This window comes from Pleurodeles waltl, chromosome 5, assembly GCF_031143425.1.
Source record: "Pleurodeles waltl isolate 20211129_DDA chromosome 5, aPleWal1.hap1.20221129, whole genome shotgun sequence".
In the NCBI taxonomy this organism is placed as follows: Eukaryota; Metazoa; Chordata; class Amphibia; order Caudata; family Salamandridae; genus Pleurodeles; species Pleurodeles waltl.
In genome coordinates, this window is record NC_090444.1 from 1,753,231,948 (window position 1) to 1,753,253,205 (window position 21,258).

Consider the following 21,258-nt stretch of genomic DNA (forward strand, 5'->3'; position numbering starts at 1 on the left):
TGACTCCTTAAGTTTTGGCATGGGGTTGTTGGTCATCAGCAGAGACCCTCTCCTTCGGGTGCCGGTATCGCGGGCATATAGATCACAGTAATATTCCACAAATGTGGCCGCAATGGCTGCGGCTGCCTCTGCCCCATCCTGGGTCTTTATCCAGGGATACTGATGACGAGTGTCTAGTCTTGACAGTCCCCAAAAGATCCAGAAGAGAGAGAAAGATACATCTCAATTATTCAGGTTCCATTGGACATACTATACCAGAACTAACACCGAACTTGACAAATGTTTGAGCCACATTGATGAATCTCCATGAGTCAATGACAAACTAAAAGCTCAATCTACGTAAACTGTTGACTATGTCAAAAAGGATGGAAAGATAGGGTAATGGTCAGAGGACTCCAGAAACTTAGGCATCCAGTTAATGCAGAATACAAATCATTTTCATTTTGAAATTAACAACAGAATAGTCATAGAAGGACTAATCTCTTCCGCTGAAGAGGCTGATTATTGACTTGATATGATTGAAGCTAACATGGTGCAGCAACTCTGCAAAATTGTTCTTGTAGTTTTGGCAGTTGCCATTTCTATTTCCATATTTGGGTGGATGGCAGATGTCCAATTCTTGAGGGGAGATGTTTCTCATGTACCAATGAATCAAACTTATACACCTGTTGATATTAAGAGAATGCATGAAGGTAAACCTATGCATGCCCCTCACTCTGAAGGTGACCCCCTGTCCTACTTTGGGCCAGGAGTACACTCTGGCTCCACCAGCCTGCCTCCGTTCCCCTGACCCCGCAGTTTTTGCTGCAAAAGAAGTTTGAGGCCCTCCACCTCCCGCAGGCACCCATCTGCGCCTCATCCCTGGTGCCTAGTGGTAGGCATGTATAGTATACCGTGTATTTCGTTTCATAGCTCGTATTTCGTTTCTTGTATTTGTTTTTTCGCTTTTCTTACTGTTTTTAGCCTAAACTGTGCCCATTTTGTGCTCCGCTTTGTATTTGCGCTTTATAATTGTGCCTGTTTTCTTTTCTGGCTCTTGCTGGTTCCTCTAACCCAGCCACTGCGTCCCCTGCCGCGCCGCCCCCCTCACGCCCCTATTGGCACTCCCTCCCGCCTCCCAGCTGTTCCTCCCTCTCATCTCCCCTTCTTAATGGCGGCCGCGCTGCTGGTGCGCCAGATGCAAGCCCATCTGCGCCCGTCTGCGCCTGGACCGCACCCAGCGCCCGTCCCCCTGATCCATGCTCTTCCGACTCCCCCCAAGTGCCACTACTCCACAGAACTCCTTTCTCTCAACCCAGGCTAGCACCCCGCCTGCGCCCAGGCCAACCCCAAACACACACACGGACCTTTCACATGCCACTCATGCAATTTCTCCTGCACTCACACTAACACCAGCAACACCAACAAGCACCGCAACAACACCAAACCCCGCAATCACCTCAACTGCATCTTTCTTAACACCCGTCCACAAGCATGCCATCAAGCTTTGGGACCTGCTCACCACAAACTGTCCTGACATTGCCTTCCTCATTGAAACATGGATTAACTCATCAGAACCCGACATCGTCATAGCCATCCCAGAAGGTTACAAAATCACCCATAGAGACCGCACCAACAAACCAGGAGAAGGTATCGCCATAATACACAAAAACTCCATCAAAATTTTCACCAACACCAACGACACCCTAGACAACGCAGAACACCTACACTTTCAAGTACACATCAACGCCAACACCACCCTTAGAGGAACCCTGATCTACAGACCACCAGGACACCGCCCCCATTCTGTGACACCATTGCCGATACTATGAGCTCCCATGCCCTCACCTCCACAGACTACATACTCCTTGGTGACCTTAACTTTCACCTGGAAAGCACCCACGACTACAACTCCACGGCCCTGCTGGACAACCTCATGAACCTCGCCCTCAAGCAACTGGTCACCTCACCCACCCACTCAGCGGGACACACGCTAGACGCCATCTTCACCTCCAGCAGCCAAATCACCTTCACTTACACCACTGAACTCCACTGGACTGACCACCACTGCATCCACTTCTCCTTCATGAAACCCACCACCCACCACCACCAACAACACACTACACCCTACACAAGTGGAACGATATCTCCAAAGAACACCTGATCTCCAACCTCACACAAGCTCCACCTCCCATCACCAACGACCCCAACACCGCCGCACTCCAACAACGAAGAAATCGGCAAAACCATGAGCTCCATCCACTCAGGCTCCCCAACAGACCCTTGCCCCCACCACATCTTCAACAAGGCCAGCCAAATCATCGCTCCCCATCTCCGGGCCGTCATCAACAGTTCCTTCGACACAGCAACCTTCCCAGATATTTTGAAGCACACCGAAGTCAATGCTCTTCTCAAAAAACCCAAAGCAGACCCTGAAGACCTCAAAAACTACCGACCCATTTCTCTACTCCCCTTCCCCGCAAAGGTCGTGGAGCAGATAGTAAACGTACAACTGTCTCGCTTCCTAGTAGACAACAACATAGTTAACGTCTCCCAGTCTGGATTCCGCAAGAACCACAGCACTGAGACCGCCCTCATCGCCTGCACAGATGACATCAGGACCAGATGCGAGACCGTCGCCCTCATCCTCCTAGACCTCTCTGCAGCTTTTGACACTGTATGCCACCCAGCCCTCCGCACACGCGTTTTAGACGCCGGAATTCGCCACAAAGCTCTGGACTGGCTCACCTCCTTCCTCTCCGAAAAAACCCAAAGAGTTCACCTCCCTCCTTTCCGGTCTACAACCACCAAGATCATCTGTGGGGTCTCCCAAGGATCCTCCCTCGGCCCCACCCTCTTCAACATCTACATGACTCCTCTTGCCAACATCCTCCACCCCCACGGCATCACAATCATTTCATATGCTGACGACACCCAGCTCATCATCTCCCTCACTAGGAACCCAGCCACCGCCAAGAATAACCTGCACGCCGGACTCCTCGACATCAACAACTGGATGACAGCAAGCCACCTCAAATTGAACTCAGACAAAATAGAGATCATCATCTTCGGCCCCAACAAGGCAGCATGGAATGACTCTTGGTGGCGCACCACCCTCGGACCACCCCAACACCCACCACCCACACTCGCAACCTCAGCATCATACTGGACTCGTCTCTCTCCATGACCCAGCAAATCAACGCCATATCATCCTCCTGCTTCAACACCCTTTGCATGCTAAGCAAGACTTTCAAATGGATCCCTTTAGAAACAAGAACAGTCACCCATTCCCTCATAAGCAGGAGACTGGACTACCGCAACGCCCTCTACGCAGGGACCACAGCGAGGCTTCAAAGAAAACTCCAGTGAATCCAGAACGGAGCCGCACGTTACATCCTCAACCTCCCTCGCCACGAACACATATCCACCTACCTCAGATTCCTACACTGGCTGCCCATCAACAAAAGGATCATTTTCAAAATCCTTGTCCACGCTCACAAAGCCCTCCACGACACTGGACCGGCCTACCTCAACGAACGAGTCAACTTCCACATACCAACTCGACAGCTCCGCCGCCCTCGCCCTCGCTACAGTCCCCTGCATCCAACGCACCACCTATGGCGGCAGATCCTTCTCCCACCTCGCCACCAAGACCTGGAACTCCCTCCCCACCAACCTACGCAAGACCTAAGACCTCCTAACCTTCAGAAAGCACCTCAAAACATGGCTTTTCGAGCAGTAACTGCCCCCCAGCGTCTTGAGACCCTACCGGGTGAGTAGTGCGCTTAAGAAATTATTTGATTGATTGATTTATATTTATAAAGTATACTTTCAAATGTTAGCAGAATATGTTAGAATTATGGAGATTAAGCATTGCTTTATCTGTTGCTATATTCCAGCTTCTGCAGCTGAAGGGTCTGCCTATTTTCACCTGCCCTTGCCCTACCCCTTCTCCTGTAGTGTTTTTCTTAACCATTTCTATCAACAACAGCCCATTAAACAGTTTTATATTGATTATGAAAATCTCTTAGTGAATGCTCCAGTTGCAAAGGGACTATTATGTATTTATGGTCACATAAACATGCTTATCATTTTTCTAAATCTTTTAAACAAAGAGATTAATTAGCCTGAGTATGTGATGAAATTCTTTACCCCTGTAACTAACGCAAGCGCCTCTAATCAAGGCATGCATGACCTGACTTGCAAAATTAGCAAAGATGAGAGAATGTTCATAGATTAATTGAATGAAAGAATAAGGCAAGATGAAGAGAAGGTAAGCGAGGGATTGAAAGTGGAACAAACGGGTAGAAAGAGTAAATGGGAATCTAGAGGATCCTCCCCAAAGATTGAGAGTTGATGTTGCCAAAAATTGAGCTTTGTGAATGATTACAAGACAAGAAGGGAATGAGACTATTGAGGAAGTAGGTTGGAGCCAATGTGAGCATAGTTACTTGGTTGAAGGTAGAGTTTTGGCTGAATTAGAGGTAAGTATTAAGGGCATATATTATGTATGTGGTAAGTCAGCTTACTTCTAGTTGCCACACAATTGGGTTGGCAGTTGCTATGCAACTTTAGTTCACACTAACGATATATAACACAGACTCGATTGCTATGGTAAATGAAGTAGACCCAGCTGTAAGCAGATACTTAGCATTATTTATGGAGCACTAATACCCTCAATGGGAGTCATACTGAATGATGTTAAGATTAGGAAATTGTTATCCTTTATGGATATGCTTGCTACTAATAAGGCAGGTGCTCTAAAAGTTAATAATAAGGAATTGCTTGCGATGACAGCCATGATAAATCACTTTGCGTTAGACATGCTTCTCGACAAGGAAGGCAGAGTCTGTAAGGTAATAAATGCTACAGAATGCTGGGCTTACATACCCAAAATAGATAACCAGCTTAACAGTTATGTTGCAAATATTACTAATACTACCTATGAACTAACTTAGATGAAACGGGCGCCTGGGACATAATAGGTGCCATATTTGTGTCTATAGGAAAGAAAATTATCAAGATAGACGAATAGCTAGGTAGTGTAGGAACACTAAAATTGTTTTGACCCCTCTCTTGGTCATACTAATTGGCATTGCTTGTTTGCTTTTCTTTCAAAAACATTGCAAGGTAATTCCATCAAATGATGGGTAAAACTGTGGAAAAAAGAAGCTGTCAGCAATGAGCAGAAGAAAGATAACTAATATAACGGCTGAAGAGATGCAGAGCAAACTTTATGATACCATGAAGGAGGGATCCGAGCTGAGAAATCCTAAAATGATGTCACCTTTACTTTACTATACAGATGACTATAGAATTCATCGGGTGGTGGTGGGATTTGTTCCTAAATTGTAGTATTTAGCACACGCGAAATCAAGGTTAAGCTAACTTAAGACAACTTTGTGCTTTTCTTCCATTTTGGATGTGATATTGTTGCGTACCACATGACCACTGTTGTAAGTTTTATAATCACTATACTAAAATAATTGTTGGCTTTGTAACAGAAGACAAGATATTCCCAGTCACAAAGAACATGATGTACCTAATCACAGACAACTAAACTGTCTCAGACCAAGTAACATACTATGTAACAAGGTATGTTAAACAAAAAGGCTCTGGGAAAGTCTGAGACTAATGTAGAATTGTGAAAGAATCCTCGAATATTTTCTATAGTAAATGTCTCTTGTTTGTTCCCCATTGGTAAACACCCTGTGAACCATGTATTTGTGTAATAAATGTATGAAATCCTGTGTCTAGAGTCCTAAAACATTATGCAATTTCTCTCTGTTGGGAGCTCATTTTTCCCCTCTCATAGAAGGTGAATCTATGTTGGAAATCTCAGTAGAACTTTATGTATTTTCTAATTTATATGCTTATATAATAAATGTATTAATGGTCCAGGCGTATGTATTTTGTACTTGTATTCTTTGAGTAAACTTTTAAACTTCAGTCCTTGTCGGTCATTATTATGGAGAATGTTACAGATTAATTCTTATGTACTGGATTAAACCAAGTAGAGTTATGTCTATTGGGAGCACCAAATTCCAATAGGGACTACACCCTTCCAAGTCCAAACCTTTGCGGTATATTGGGGATGTAAATAAGACACAGGTTTGCGCACCAACATAAGTGACTTCGTAAGAGGCACGCCTGGAGAAATTTGGAGGACTGAACACTGCTAGCCATTTGGCTTAGGAATAGGGATCCAAGCACAATGGCAACAATAGGAGACGTGATTGTGTAGCTCAGTTACAAAACGAAGGCCTGTGTTTGAATCTGGGCATCCTAACTTGGTCAAACATTGTGACCCTGGGATAACCACTTTTCCTCCTTATGCCTCAGTTCACTTATCTTATTGAGAGTGGAGAGAGGCAATTCAAATATTAATCAATGGTTAATTTGTGCCAATGATTGTTGGTGGGCATCACCAGTGTCTATTTCTGTGGAACAAGACTCTTTGTCACCTTCTGCACTATCCCAGTCTCGAACTGAGCAGAGGACACTGAAGATTGGTCCATTCTTTTTCTTTCTAATGGGCATAGAGATAGTAGGGCAGCAGAGGTGGTTGGAGGCTCCGGGGCACTCTGGCATAGCAGCTACAATTGAGGCTGCCTCCCAACTGGTTCACACTGCCTTTTCAGGAAAGCTTTGAGGATCAGCACTTACATTCTTACAAAATAAGCTCTGATAGTAAATGGTTCTCTACAAAACATTCATTAAAAGTGAACAATGTTTTAGTCAAGCAACATGCCCATTACCCATGAGCATGCACAAGAATGAAACTGCCAGCACGCTTTAGTGGGTTCTTGCTAATTGACTTGCTGAACCTATGGGGTTTGCAGCCTCCTAGAGCGTCTGCAGTCGGTGGTCATAGTAGGTCAGGCCCTGAATTGGCTTTCCTCTCTCCTAAAGGGACGCAGCCAGCAGATTTGGATTCCACCTTATTCATCTGAACCCCGGGAGCTGTCTGTGGGTGTCCCCCCAGGGTTCCGCGCTGAGCCCCACCCTCTCAAATGAATCTCTTACCCCTCTTGCCAAACCAGCAGAATCCATGGGTGCCAAAATCATATCATATGCTGATGACACTCAGCTTCTTTTCTCTTGTGATAAGGGCAATAAGGTCCCTACAAACTTGATTAAAGCTGGTCTGATGGCAGTGTTTCATTGGATGGCAAAATATCAGCTTAAGTCTAACACTGAGAAGACAGAGATTCTCTTTTTTGGTGATATACCAACTGGCTGCTGGCAGTCCTTTTGGCCTGAAATTACCCCTCCTCCTGGCCCACAGGATAGCATTGTGAAGAACGTAGGGGTGAATTTGATGATCAGCTGTCCTTCAAGCCACAAATAAAATCGGTGGTGGGCACTTGTTTTGGGATTTTGTGCTTACTGAAAACGTTTCCACATCTACTGTCTTTCTCGGCAAAAAAACTGTCATCCAGGCTATGATAGCATCCAGATTGGAATACGGCAATGCGCTTTAATCGGGTTTGCCAGAATACCTCATGGAGCGGGTACAGGTGGTGCAAAATGCGGCAGCTCACCTTCTTCTGAGTTTACCTGTGAGATTGTATATTGCCTCGCACCAGCGTGATTTGCACTCGCTGCTGATCAGGAAAAGAATTATGTTCAAGACATTGGTGCTGACGCACTGTGCCCTTTACCAATCTGGGGCCGAATATCTGAGAACCAGGTTTAGCTTTCACCATCCTTCCTGCAATCTGAGATCGGCCAATACATTACTGGCAGTGATCCCTAGAGTGCGGAAGACCGGAACTGGCTGCAGATCTTCTGCTTTTCTAAGGACTACTGCCTGGATTAAACTTCTGTTAGAATTGCGGGCCATCTCTAGTCAATCAGTTTTTAAAAAACAGATCATGATTTGGCTTTTTAATCAGATTTGAATGTCTGTGCTTCTCCTGATCTTTAGGCTTGTGCGCCGGGACACTGCGCTGAGTAGCTGTCAATCAATCAATCAATCATTGAATTTATAAAGCGCGCTACGTACCCGTGAGGGTTACAAGGCGCTGGGGGGGGGGGAAGAACTGGTGTTACTGGTCGAAGAGCCAGGTCTTGAGTCTTCTGAAGGTGAGTAGGTCTTGAGTCTGTCGCAGGGTGGTGGAGACGGTGTTCCTGGTTTTGGCGTCGAGGTATGAGAAGGATCTGCTGCCGGAGGTCTTTCTTCGGATGCGGGGGACGGCGGCGAGGGCGAGGTTAGTGGAGCGAAGCTGACGGGTGGGGGTGTAGAAGCTGAGTCTGTTGTTTAGGTAGGATGGTCCGGTGTCGTGGAGCACTTTGTGAGCGTGGGTAAGAAGCTTGAAAGTGATCCTTTTGTTCACGGGGAGCCAGTGAAGGTTTCTCAGGTGGTGGGAGATGTGGCTGTGGCGGGGTACGTTGAGGATCAGCTGGGCGGAGGCGTTTTGGATACGTTGGAGGCGTAGTAGGTCTTTTGCTGGGATGCCTGTATAGAGTGCGTTGCCGTAGTCCAGCCTGCTGCTGATGAGGGCCTGTGTCACTGTTCTTCTTGTTTCTGTCGGGATCCACTTGTAGATTCTGCAGAGCATGCGGATTGTGTTGTAGCAGGAGGAGGAAACTGCGTTGACCTGTTTAGACAAGGTGAGGGAGGAGTCAAGGATGAAGCCCAGGTTGCGAGCGTGGTCAGACGGTGTCGGTGGGGTTCCTAGTGCGGTGGGCCACCAGGAGTCGTCCCAGGCGGAGGGGGTGGGTCCGAGGATGAGGACCTCCGTCTTGTCCGAGTTCAGTTTCAGACGGCTGTTTCTCATCCATTCGGCGATGGATTTTATTCCCTTGTGGAGGTTGGTTTTGGCGGTGTGGGGGTCTTTGGTGAGTGAGAGGATGAGCTGGGTGTCGTCGGCATAGGTGAGAATGTTGAGGTTGTGTTGTCGGGCCACTTGAGCGAGGGGGGCCATGTAGATGTTGAACAGCGTCGGGATGAGCCTTGGGGGACGCCGCAGATTATGTCGGTGGCTTCGGAGCGGAAGGGGGGGGGAGGCGGACTTTCTGGGTTCTGCCGGAGAGGAATGAGACGATCCAGTCGAGGGCTTTACCTTGAATTCCGGTTTCGTGGAGGCGTGATTTCAGGGTGCGGTGGCAGACTGTGTCGAAGGCGGCAGATAGATCCAGGAGGATGAGGGCTGATGTTTCGCCGTTGTCCATTTGGCATCTGATGTTGTCTGTGGCAGTGAGAAGGGCGGTTTCGGTGCTGTGGTTTCATCTGAAGCCGGACTGGGAGGGGTCTAGGATGCCGTTGTCTTCGAGGTGGCTGGTTAGTTGTGTGTTGAAAATTTTTTCAGTCACCTTTGCTGGGAAAGGGAACAGGGAGATGGGTCGGAAGTTCTTGTGGTCGTTGGGGTCTGCTTTGGACTTCTTGAGGAGGGCGCGGATTTCGGCGTGTTTCCATTTTTCAGGGAATGTCGCTGTTTCGAAGGAGATGTTGATGACCTTCTGTAGTTGGAGGGCGATGGTGGAGTTGGCTTTGTTGTATATGTGGTGGGGGCAGGGGTCTGATGGGGATCCTGAGTGGATGGAGTTCATGACCTTGCGTGTCTCTGTGTCGTTCACGTTGGTCCAGGAGGTCAGGTGGTTTGCACAGGTGGAGTGTTCGGGGGTGGGGTCTGGCGTGGGAGTGGCGTCAAAGCTGTTGTGGATGTCGTGATCTTCCGGTGGAAGAAGGTGGACAGTGCATTGCAGAGTTCTTGGGATGGAGGGATGTTGTTGATGTTGGCGCTGGGGTTGGAGAGTTCTTTCACAATGCTGAAGAGCTCTTTGCTGTCGTGTGCGTTGTTGTCCAGGCGGTCTTTGAAGTGGGATTGTTTGGCTTGTCTGGTGAGTTGGTGGTGCTTGCGGGTGGCGTCCTTGTGGGCTGTGAGGCTGTCAGGTGTGCGTTTGAGGAGCCATTCCTTTTTTAGCTTCTGACAGTCGCGTTTGGAATTTAGGAGCTCGTTGGTGAACCAGGCGGCTTTTCTTCTGGCTTGGTTATCGGTGGGTTTTTTGAGTGGCGCGAGGGTGTTGGCGCAGTCGTTGATCCACAGGGTGAAGTTGTTGGCGGCGGTGTCCGGGTCAGTGGAGTCGGGGGTGGGTTCTGGGCGAGGGTGTTGGTAAGCTGGTCTTCCGTAACTTTGCTCCAGCATCGGCGGGGTGGTTGTTGGGTGCGGTGGTGCTCAGTAGGTTTCTTGTAGGTGAAGTGGATGCAGTGGTGGTCGGTCCAGTGGAGTACGGTGGTATGGTTGAAGGTGACGGCGCTTGGGGAAAAGATGGGATCAAGCGTGTGGCCGGCGATGTGGGTTGGTGTGTTGACGAGTTGTCTGAGGCCGTGGTTGGTGAGGTTGTCGATCAGGGTAGTGGAGTTGGTGTTGTTGTTGTTCTCCAGGTGGAAATTTAGGTCCCCGAGGAGGATGTAATCAGTTGAGGTGAGTGCGTGGGTGCTGGTGAGGTCGACGAGGGATTCGCTGAATGGTGCTCGAGGTCCGGGGGGTCTGTAGATGAGCGTTCCTCTGTGAGTGGTGTTGGGGTCGGTGTGGATGCGGAAGTGTAGGTGTTCGGCGGTCTTGAGGGAGTCGTCAGTGTGGGTGCCGACCTTGAGGGAGGATTTGTGGGTGATGGCTATGCCTCCTCCGATTCTGTTTTTGCGGTCCCTGCGGATGATCTTGTAGCCGTCCGGGATGGCTATTGCGATGTCGGGCGCCGAGGAGTCGTTCCACCAGGTTTCAGTAAGGAAGGCTACGTCTGGGGCGGTGGAGTCGAGCAAGTCCCAGAGCTCGATGGCGTGCTTGCGTGCGGAGCGGGTGTTGAGGAGTATGCAGTGGAGGTGGTTAGTTTTGGTCTTTGTTGGTTTCGTTGTTCTGTCGCAGGTGAATCTGCAGGTGCGGCATGCGAAGGGTCCGTGGGTGTTCCTTGGTGAGGACTGGGAGCATGCTGTGATGCGGCCGGGGTTGAGGGCGTTGAGTTGGTTGGCCATGTAGCGGCGTCTGGAGGTGCAGGGGTCTCGTGGACCAGGGGGGGTGGCGCTTGGCGCGGTCCAGAAGCAGACGGGCGCAGACGGGCTTGCCTTTGGCGCGGCCGCGCCGCGGCTGGCATAAGAGGAGGGGAGGGTGGGAGTGGCAGCTGGGAGGCGGGAGGGCTTGTCCAATGGGAGGGCTGGGGGGAGGGGCCACAGGGGACACAGCGGCGGGAAAAAGCCTAAACAAGCGGTGAGAAGGAGGGGGGAGGCGGGAGGGGCTGCAGGGGACGCAGCGGCGGGAAAAGCGCCTAAACAAGCAGTGAGAAGGAGGGGGGAGGTGGGAGAGGCCGCAGGGGGCGCAGCGGCGGGAAAAAAGCCTAAACAAGCGGTGAGAAGGAGGGGGGAGGCGGTAGGGGCCGCAGGGGACGCAGCGGTGGGAAAAAAGCAAAAAACGGGATGGAGCGCGGAAAGGCGGTGCGGGGAGCGACCTGCCTGCAGTAGCTGTGTGCATTATAAGTTTATATATTCATTATTTCATAGAGTGTTTATTTGACTGAATTATTTTCAGAATAAATAGGGATTTTATATTTGTGATGTGTAGGTTTTTTTTTTTTTAGCATGTCACATATTACTGTAGCGTTCATAGAAATTCTTAATATGGTCTACACTCTGTAGTAAATTTACTCTCGGGAATGGTGACTAGACAAAAGTAGTAAATTCACTACAAAGCTAAAGAGCAAATTTACACATGTAGATTCATCATGTTTAAATTTACCTTTGTGACTAGGCCCTGAGGTGTTTATTACTTGTGCAGGTGTTAGGGACATTTCTGAACATTTGTTTGACTCACAGCTGATCTTGAATAAACAGAAGAAACCACACATACCTGCTTCCTCGCTCTTCTTTACTGTGGCGAGTTTAAGTGGGAGTTCCCGGACGACTGACCAGGCTTCCACCGGAGAGTGCAGAGTGGATGAAGTATCAAAGGAGATCGTCCGCAGATTCTGTCTCAGTGCAGAGTATCCTCGAAGGTAAGTTGCCCATAAGTGTTTCCGGGAATTGGGCTGTGTTGGGTGCGTGAGCTGGTGCATGGGCATGATTGTGCGCGAGCTTGCATGTGTTGCGTCATAGCAGCTCCTCATTTGCATTGCAGCCACCGGTGAAACACAGTGATTCACACAACACATCGCACTGTGTTCATAACAACCATTCTGGGTACTTGTTCCAGCAGATCACGGTGATTCGCACATCATGAGTTAAACCTACACTGCGGATCATTGATTTGCACACCTTGGCCCACATACTGTAATATATATACAAGTGAAAATGTTACCTAGAGGATCAGTGATTTGCACACCATTAAAATTAATTAGTGTGCCTAGTATAAATTGGAGATTAAATCCAGACAGCGGATAGGTGATTTGCACACCATTCTAATTAACTAGTGTAATTTGGAGACTCTGGAGCAAACTATCCGCATTTCAACAATGGGTCACACATTTATCTTAATTTCAAAAAGTATCTAGCGGATTGGTGATGCGCACACCTTGACATAGCAAGTGTAATTTGGAATTGTGGACCATGTTATCACCACATTCATATATTTTGTGCTGCGAATTATGGTGATTCGCACATCTACACAATTCTACTGTTATTTTGACTAATTTATATACAGTTAATTGCACAGATATTCAGTTCACACTTATTTTTAGATTTAACAACATTTTATTTCATTCAATAACATGCAGGAAAACATTATCCCTCCATCTGCTTTTCTTTCAACACCAGGACTTCCTCAAGTTGAATGTGAACAATGGAAGGAGGGCTTCGAGGCTTATATGGAAGCTATTGAAGGAGATATTTTTACTCAGAAATGAAAATATTCAATTCTAAAACATTCTTTAGGTACTGAAAGCAGAAAAGTATTGAAACATCTCCCTAGCAATAGTGTGATGGGGAGGGTGATGTTTTGGATGAGTATGCTACTGCCATCAAAACGTTAGACGCAAGCATTAAGAAAAAGAAAAATATCACTATGGGAAGACATACATTTTATGCTAAACAACAATTACCTGGTAAATCGAATGAAACTTATGTAGGGGCATTAAGAATTTTAGTTGTTACTTGTAATTATGGTGTGATTGAGGGAGAAATGATAAGGGATCAAATTGTAGAAAAATAAGAAAAGTTATTAACCACTGACAATTTGACCCTTGACAAAGCTGTTGAAATTGCCAGTAGCATAGAAATTGCTACTACATATATGGAACAAATGTCATTGAGTTCTCAGGTGCATGTTGTTAATGGAAGGGATTCCTTGAAAAATTTAAGGAAATAAAAACTGAAGCAAAGAAAAAAAAATAACAAAATTGTGTAGTTGTGGAAGTAGTAATGACATTGGTAGTTTGTTGGCTTGCCCAGCTACTGACAAAAAAGCATGCCAAATGTAAGAAAAAAGGACACTTTGCTAAAGTATGCACGCCTACTAGTGCAAACAAAGAAAAAAGTTTCTCTAAACAAATAAATGTCGGAGAGAACGAAAAAACAAAAGATAATAGTTCAGAATCTGATGAAGATAACATAGTATTTTGCATACAATCAGCTGGGGAGGAGAGTAATGTGAATCAAGACATAATGCAAGTAGGGTTACAAAGTGTGAAAAGACCATATTGCCCTGGAAACATAGCTAATATTCCAGTCGACATGATGGCTGACTCAAGTTCCTTTTTCACTCTTATTGGAATGAAAGAACAGGAATGTTTTAAAAATCTCACATTAAGGAAATCAAAAGTAAAAACTGTATCTTAAGAAGGAAAGTCTGTGGGGGGTGGTGGGTGAATCTGACACTGAATTGGATTTTAAAGGTAGCAAAGCACATGCTACTGTATATGTCGCCAAGGATGGGTCATGTTCATTGGGATGGTTAGAGCAGAGGAAATTGGGCATTGTCCTTGATCTCAATAGTACTGAACAAGTATTGTTGAAAAAAGTATGTGTGGCATCTGAAAACAAATGTGCATGGGAGACGGCTTTTCCTGAAGTTTTCAAAAATAAGCTGGGAAAACGCAAAGGTTTTTTCCATCAAATCATATTAAAAGCTGGAGCTGTGTCTGTCGTACATAAAGTCAGATGTGTGCCTTTAACTATGAGGGAGGAACTCGGGAAGGAGTTAAAGAACTTATATGATCATGACATCATTGAGGCGATAGAAAATGTGTAGAGGCTGTCACCTAAAGTCTTAGCTAAGAAGCCCAATGGAGCATTGATTTAAGAGACCTCAATGATAGGATTTGAGTGGACCGGAATCCTTTGCCCAAAATAACTTAAATGCTTGCCTCCTTAAAAGGTGCCAAGATGTTCACTATCCTAGACATGACAACTGTGCACCATCAGATTGTCTTGAAGCACAAATATAGGCATTTGACATCCTTCATTACACTAGAGGGTGTGTGTAGATTTAAACGCATGCCCTTGGGTTTAGCCTCACCCTCTTCAGTTTTCAAGGGGGTGGTGGAAGCACTGTGCAAAGATACTCCTAATGTCAATTTATTTAAGATGATATTTCGATATTTGGTCAAGATAAGTCCTACTAGGACAAATCTTTAGAAATGGTATTATCTGTCTTGAAAGAAAAGGGCATGACTCTGAGAGTGTAGAAGTGTAAATTTGCCATTAATTGTGTGGAGTATTTGGAGTACAAAATTTCAGAAAATGGAGTAGAGCCAAAAGAGAATTTAGTAAGAGAAATATCAGAGTTTCCTGTTCCCACAAACAAAGACCAAATACGTTCATTTTTAGGCATGCTACAGTTCGATTCTTGCTTCATTCCCAAATGTGCGGAAAGAACAAGTAATCTAAGAAATTTACTCAAGAAAAATGAAAGGCTCATATGGGGTAAGGAAACAGAGAGTGAATTTGAGACGATCAAAAAGGAAGCAGTTAATGCCATCCCATTAAAGCCTTTCAACACTCGTGATCCCTCGATCATAGTCACTGATGCCGGTCAGTATGGGTTGGGTGCTGTGCTCATGCAGACGTGCAAGGGAAAGGATGAGCTGGTAGCTTTTGCTTCTCGTGCTTTGATGGGGAGCAAAAGGACCCTATTTGGTTATCGAACTCTCCACCCCTGAACCTACATTCCATGAACATTTTAAGAATATACATTCTGAGAACCATGCATGGTTCTCAAATCAACTTTCAACCCAGCACTATCAAGCAGACATAGATAGACCTGGTTCTATATGTATCCATTCCTCCATCAGTAAGCATCACACTACCCTCTTGTACTACTGAAGATTGACATGAAGAATACTAAAATACAAGAATATCAAGATAAAAATGTTGAAAGGTAAGTGCATATAGGGAAGTATAAATGTTTCATTCCTAAATCCACATCTACATAACTTGGAGATATATGTACTGCATAGGTACATGTAAGTGGAATTAGGTATAGAAATCTAGACTTACGTTTTTAAATTTTTTATCCACAATATTTAGTATCAGTGATATTTCCACTTAATATTTAGTATAAACACCCTCTCATAAATATCTTTCCCTTTTAGACTTTTCTCTTCCCCACCTACTTTAGGCACAGGCATGTTTTTGCTTCCCCTTTCCCCCACCATGATCTCAAATACCTTCATTATGTGTAACTTCTTGGGAAAGATAATTTACCAATAGCACTTTGAGTCTTGGGACGTGTAGTTGTTTTCACTTATCCAGACAGTGTTAACGGCCTACGAGACCTATGATGCTAACTAATGTTGTAAAAAAAAAAAAATGTGGAAAAAAAATCAGGACTCTCCGAAGGTACTTTATTGCTTTGAATAAACAATGATAAAATTTGGTAGAAAGCATTTTCAAAATCCTGTGAGTCTGGGCAAGTGACTATGTCCCACGCATGCAATTCAGCCTCTGGAGACACGGGTGATTTGACGCCCTTTATAAATCTAGGATTTATTAGTCTTTATGGGATCACGTATACAGTTTCAAGAATTTGTGAATCAGGCAGTTTTGAACACAAAAATTGGTGTTGTGTTTTCATAAACTACCTACTATCGTAAACACTGCGTCAGCTGTGTGCATTGTTCTTAAAATACAAATTAGAGATGTACTTCATTTATTTTCTGAAAGCTGAATTGGTTCCGAGTGATACAGGTTAGAGAATATTTATACTGGGCATGCGCTTTAAACTCGTTTCACAACCTAGCATACCAGCTCCAAAGGCTGGTGCGGACCAATGGCATCACCCAAGAATCTGTGCGTTTGTTTCTTGAGTATACTGCCAGGTCTGTTCCCTCAGACACCAGAGTGTCTGGGTCAATGTTACCTTTTTTCTAGGAGCACGAAGAAAGTCTGATTTACAGAAATAAATAGTCGTCTAGAATGGCCTCTTCATTTTAAGCTACTGCTGACATCTAGTGGTAGAATTGTAGACCATGAGACTGAAGTTTCTATGTTTCTCCTTTTTCATGTCAGAATGTCAATCGATATTGAGGACGCTGATGCAGCACTGGGGGTCTTGACAGGCTCAGCCTACTTACTTTATTCGCCAAGACATCGCTTAAACGTTCAGTTTCATGTGTCTTAGTGAGAACCACCCCTTTCCCCCAGCAGCGATGATGTAGCTATGGTCTGCAGCGAGCAAAGACTAAAGAGCCCAACAAGCACTGTTATACAATGTCTGTATCACTTGTATGGTGCTTATTCCCATTATTATGGCATCACAACACATTTTTCAAACTGGGGACCCGGTCAACTTCTTGCCCATCTAGGACTGACATGAATTGATTGTGTATGGTGTTTGGTTCTGTGAGGTAACTACAGACCTTGTTCAGTGTCTAATTTAGAAGTGCTTGGAATAAGTTAAAGTGGGTCAATTCTTGGATAAACCGTGTAATGTCAGATAGGTGCGCCGACGTATTTTCAGTTTTTTATTTATTTTTGATTGAGTTGCCTATTTGTATATACACATATGAGTAGCATGCAGATGCAGAGGGGTGTGTCATGATGCCTCTCTCATCCCTTAACAATGATAAACAGCGGACTATACTGTGTGTCTCTGCATGTACGCATAATGCCCTGCCGCGCTTTCATGTGTCTGATTTTAAAACTTGTGTTTGACTTCAGCGGTACATGTGCTGTAAAGTAAAATCACATGGAAGAGACCACATTTCTATTTAGGGAATTGCTTCACTGTGTAAAGGCATTGTAAAATGCAATCTGTGAGGCAGTAAACAGTGTTTTTGTCATATCAATTTTGTTGCGCTGTGCTAATATCACGGAATTTGATTTTTGCATTCTAGTAATAAAAGTGTGAAAATACATTTATTAGTCCAGTTGCTTTAAATAATACACCAAGAAAGGCAGCGAAAATAAAGGTGGCCCCAATGACGCGTTAGAGAACAACTGCTCTAATAAAACTACACACACATTTATCACTACAGTGCCAGGGTCAAAGTACAGTTTGTAGAGCAAACTTGACATGAGAAAATCGCTGTACACTGCCCCACAGATTGCATCTTACAATTACTTTACACATGGAAAAACTCTGCTTATGGTCACAAGATCTCATCAATCCAACCTTATCTCAGTGTATCAATTTAACCCCTTACATTCTGGTCTTGGAATAAACATGAACCATTTCAGTGGCATAACACATATATGCAGGTGTGCAGAAAGTAATATGCTACATATTACCACTGTTTAGGGAACAGCATTGTGGCCCTCTCACGGCTTCGCGTCTTGTGAGCTAAGGCCTTTCCCTACTCTGGTTCTTCTTCTTCTTCCATTATGGGCAACACCAAAGACAGATGCTGCAGATCTGGCCCCCTTGTCCGCAGCTACAGGAATGCTCTGTCTGTCTTCATCCTCCCATGTAGTTCCAATAGTCACTTGTCCAATAGCCTTTCTCATTGGGCAAGACATACAGCAACTTATAGAAAGTGTTAGCTCATGCCTCCCCAATGCTATTACAAGCAAGCAATTCTTTTCTAGAAGAAAAGTTCACAGTTTTCATTACACTAGGTAACATGGTGTAAAACGGGCAACATATGGACAAAAAGATTTTGAGATACGTTGATATTACACTTTAAAAGGATTCTACAGTAAAGGGGTTCTTTCTGTAACTGCCAGAGAATGGCAGTGTCATTACAGTTTGTTACCAGAGCTTCCCTGTCCAAGGTTGTACCCAATTAGTTTCCTGTGATGGCATTTCCCGCCTAACTCATATGCAAGGAGGCTTTGGTCTGAGAATGAGGAGTCTTAATGCTTTTGAAGCTCCTTTTTGATTGTCTGAGGAAAGGGTGACTCCTCTCACTAATCACCTTGAATGTAATATACATGTAAATTGTCTTCCTAGGAGGTAAAACTGCAAAGGGCAGAAAAAAACCATTCTAGGCAACATTGGTTGTTCTTCATTAAAGATGCTGAGTTTTACGTGAGTTGCGAAAGCAGCGCAGCAGGACTACCATGATGCAGGAAGAGAAAGATTCCATCCGATATATACTCTTCCAGGCAACAGAAGCGGTTCAGAAATACAGCTGCAGGAAAGTACAAAAAAGCATTAAAGGCCACAGATGAACACTGCAAAAAATAGGAGAAACAAAAGCTTTGTGGCACATCCTTTCTGATGGATACAACTACCTGTGGATTCCTCACCTCATGAATACTCCCATGGTGCCAGCATTCGACGGAAATCTTCTTACTAGTCTCTGCACGTCGACGAGGACGTCACTGTTGCCCACGCGACGCCGTCTGACGTCATACAGGCAATAAGAGGTCCTCGACGACGTGCGGACGTCAGTTCCCTTTTTTCCGTGCATTCGAAACGGTTATCTTCGAGGGAGCAACTGTTACTCTTGCGGTTACAGTGTATATCTTGCTGCGTAGTCTTTCGCTGTGGAAATAATGTCGCAGAGAAAGTCTGGATTTAAGCCTTGTCGTGAGTGTGGAGGCAAGATGTCGGTGACGGATCCTCATTCCGATTGCCTTTGGTGTTTGAGCTCCGACCACGACGTCTCGACTTGTGATTCATGTCAGCACATGAATCCAAAGGCCCTCAAGGAACGTGAGGCGAAGCTGTTTATGGCCAAGTCAAAGGAGAAGCATCACAAGAAGTCTTCTTCCCCAAGACATCGGCGTCATCGAGACTCCCGGCGCCGTAGAGAATCTCAGCGTCATTCAAAGGAGACTCGTTCCAGGTCTCCGGATCGGCGCCGAAGGACATGGGAGGTCAGTCCCACGGTTACGCCGCATCCTTCGACGCCGTTGCCCTCTCCGGCGTCTCCAACTTCACCTGGACAGGCGTCGGTGATTGAGGTATTGGAGCCTCAAGTGTTTTCTCCGGCGCAGACGCCGAGGCCGGCGTCGGGGTCGCCTCCGAGACAGGCACCCCAGTATCCGGCTTTTCCCACCCCTGGAGCCGATAGTTCCGCATTCTTGAATGCGATGTATGCCATCTTCCAACAGATGGCTCCAGGGGGTGCTCCGGCTGGGCCTTTGGCCTTTTCTTTGGGTGATCCTGCGCCTCTTCGGCCGGCACCCTTTATGCCCTTTCTCCCGTTTGGGAACGTGGGCTCGGCGCCAGTGTCGGCGCCGGTGGCCGCTCCGGTGGCTTCGAAAGGATTGGCCCCGGGGATTTCCATCCCGTCGACGTCGGGATTTCGGCCTGTGACTCCGGTGGGTCCATCCGCTTCAACTGCTCTTCCGTCGGCGCCGAAGTTACCTGGGCGACTTCGGCGGAGGCATTGACGACTCCGCGTATTGAGCAACGACTTCATTCAAGGAGACGTGCTCTCCGGGTATTAGAAGAGCAGGAGTACCAACGAGCCCTAGAGGAAGGAGAGCTAGAGGACTCGGGTGATGGGCTGCGTGGACTGGAGTCGGCCAGAGGGCTGGACACTTCCCCTGAGTGGGACCTTTCGTCCCCGGGGGAATATACTGAGGAGGCTGCTTCCTTTCATGCAGTGGTACGGAAGGCAGCTAGTTTTTTGGACCTGCCTTTGCCGGTGGTGGAGGCGAAACAAAACCTTTTGACAGAGGTGTTACATCCGGCCTCAGCCGCGGCGGAGCCTCTGTTACCATTTAATGACGCTCTGCTGGATCCGGTGATAGAGGTGTGGAAGAGGCCGGCATCTTCCCCAGCAGTTCACAGAGCCGTGGCCAGGAGGTATCGGACGGCTCCAACTGACCCTGGTTTCCTATCTAGGCACCCTACGCCGGAGAGCTTGGTGGTGCAGGCCTCCTATTCGTCCAAGTCAGCGCCTGGTTCTTTTCCGACGGTGCCTGGGGACAGAGATTCAAAGAAGCTAGAGGCGCAGTCGAAGAAGATTTTTTCGTCCTGCAGTCTGGCGTTAAAAGCCACCAATGCAACCTGTATCCTGGGGAGGTATATTCATGCTCTGATGGATGACATCTCCTCTTCGTTTACAGAGCTTCCCCAGGGTCTTTTGGATCTTGTCTCAAGTGTCCAGGCTGCTGCGACCCAAATTATCCAGACGGGACTGGATACCACCGACTCGGTAGCCAGAGCAATGGGCACAACTGTGGTGGCAAGGAGACAGGCCTGGCTCCGTAACTCGGGCTTTTCGGCAGATGTACAGTCCACATTGTTGGATCTCCCGTTTGATGGGGACAAACTGTTTGGAGCTAAGGCTGATTCGGCCTTGGAACGTTTTAAGGAAAGCAGGGCCACGGCTAAGTCGTTAGGGCTCCAAGCTCCTTCTTCCACGGCCTCTTCCAGATTCTTCAGGAGGTTTCGTGGATTTGGGCGTGGCTCTTCCTCCTCTTCCTTTCGGGGGAGATTTCAGCAACCTGCTTCTTCCCATCCCTATAGATCTTTCAGGGGGAGAGGTAGGGTCCGCACCAGAGGAGCCTCTCAGCAGCACTCTGCCTCTTCCTCATCCTCTGGCGGGGTGCAGCAGGGGAAGCAGCCTTAGGCTCCCACCATTTCCCACTCACTCCTCTCCTGTAGGGGGAAGATTACAGCATTTTCTCACCAAATGGGAGACTGTTACATCGGACACTTGGGTTCTCAGTGTTGTGGGAAAAGGCTACACCCTTCCCTTTCGGGAGTTCCCGCCCCTCATCCCGCCCCGCCCTTCGTATTGTTCAGAAGAACACCTCCTGTTGCTAGAACAGGAGGTACAAGTCCTCCTTTCAAAGGGCGCGGTGGAGTTGGTCCCGGAGCAGGAAAGGGGTCGAGGAGTTTACTCAAGGTATTTCCTGATTCCCAAGAAGGATGGTCGTTTGAGACCAATTCTGGACCTGAGGATCTTGAATTGGTTCCTCAAGCAGGAAAAGTTCAAGATGCTGACCCT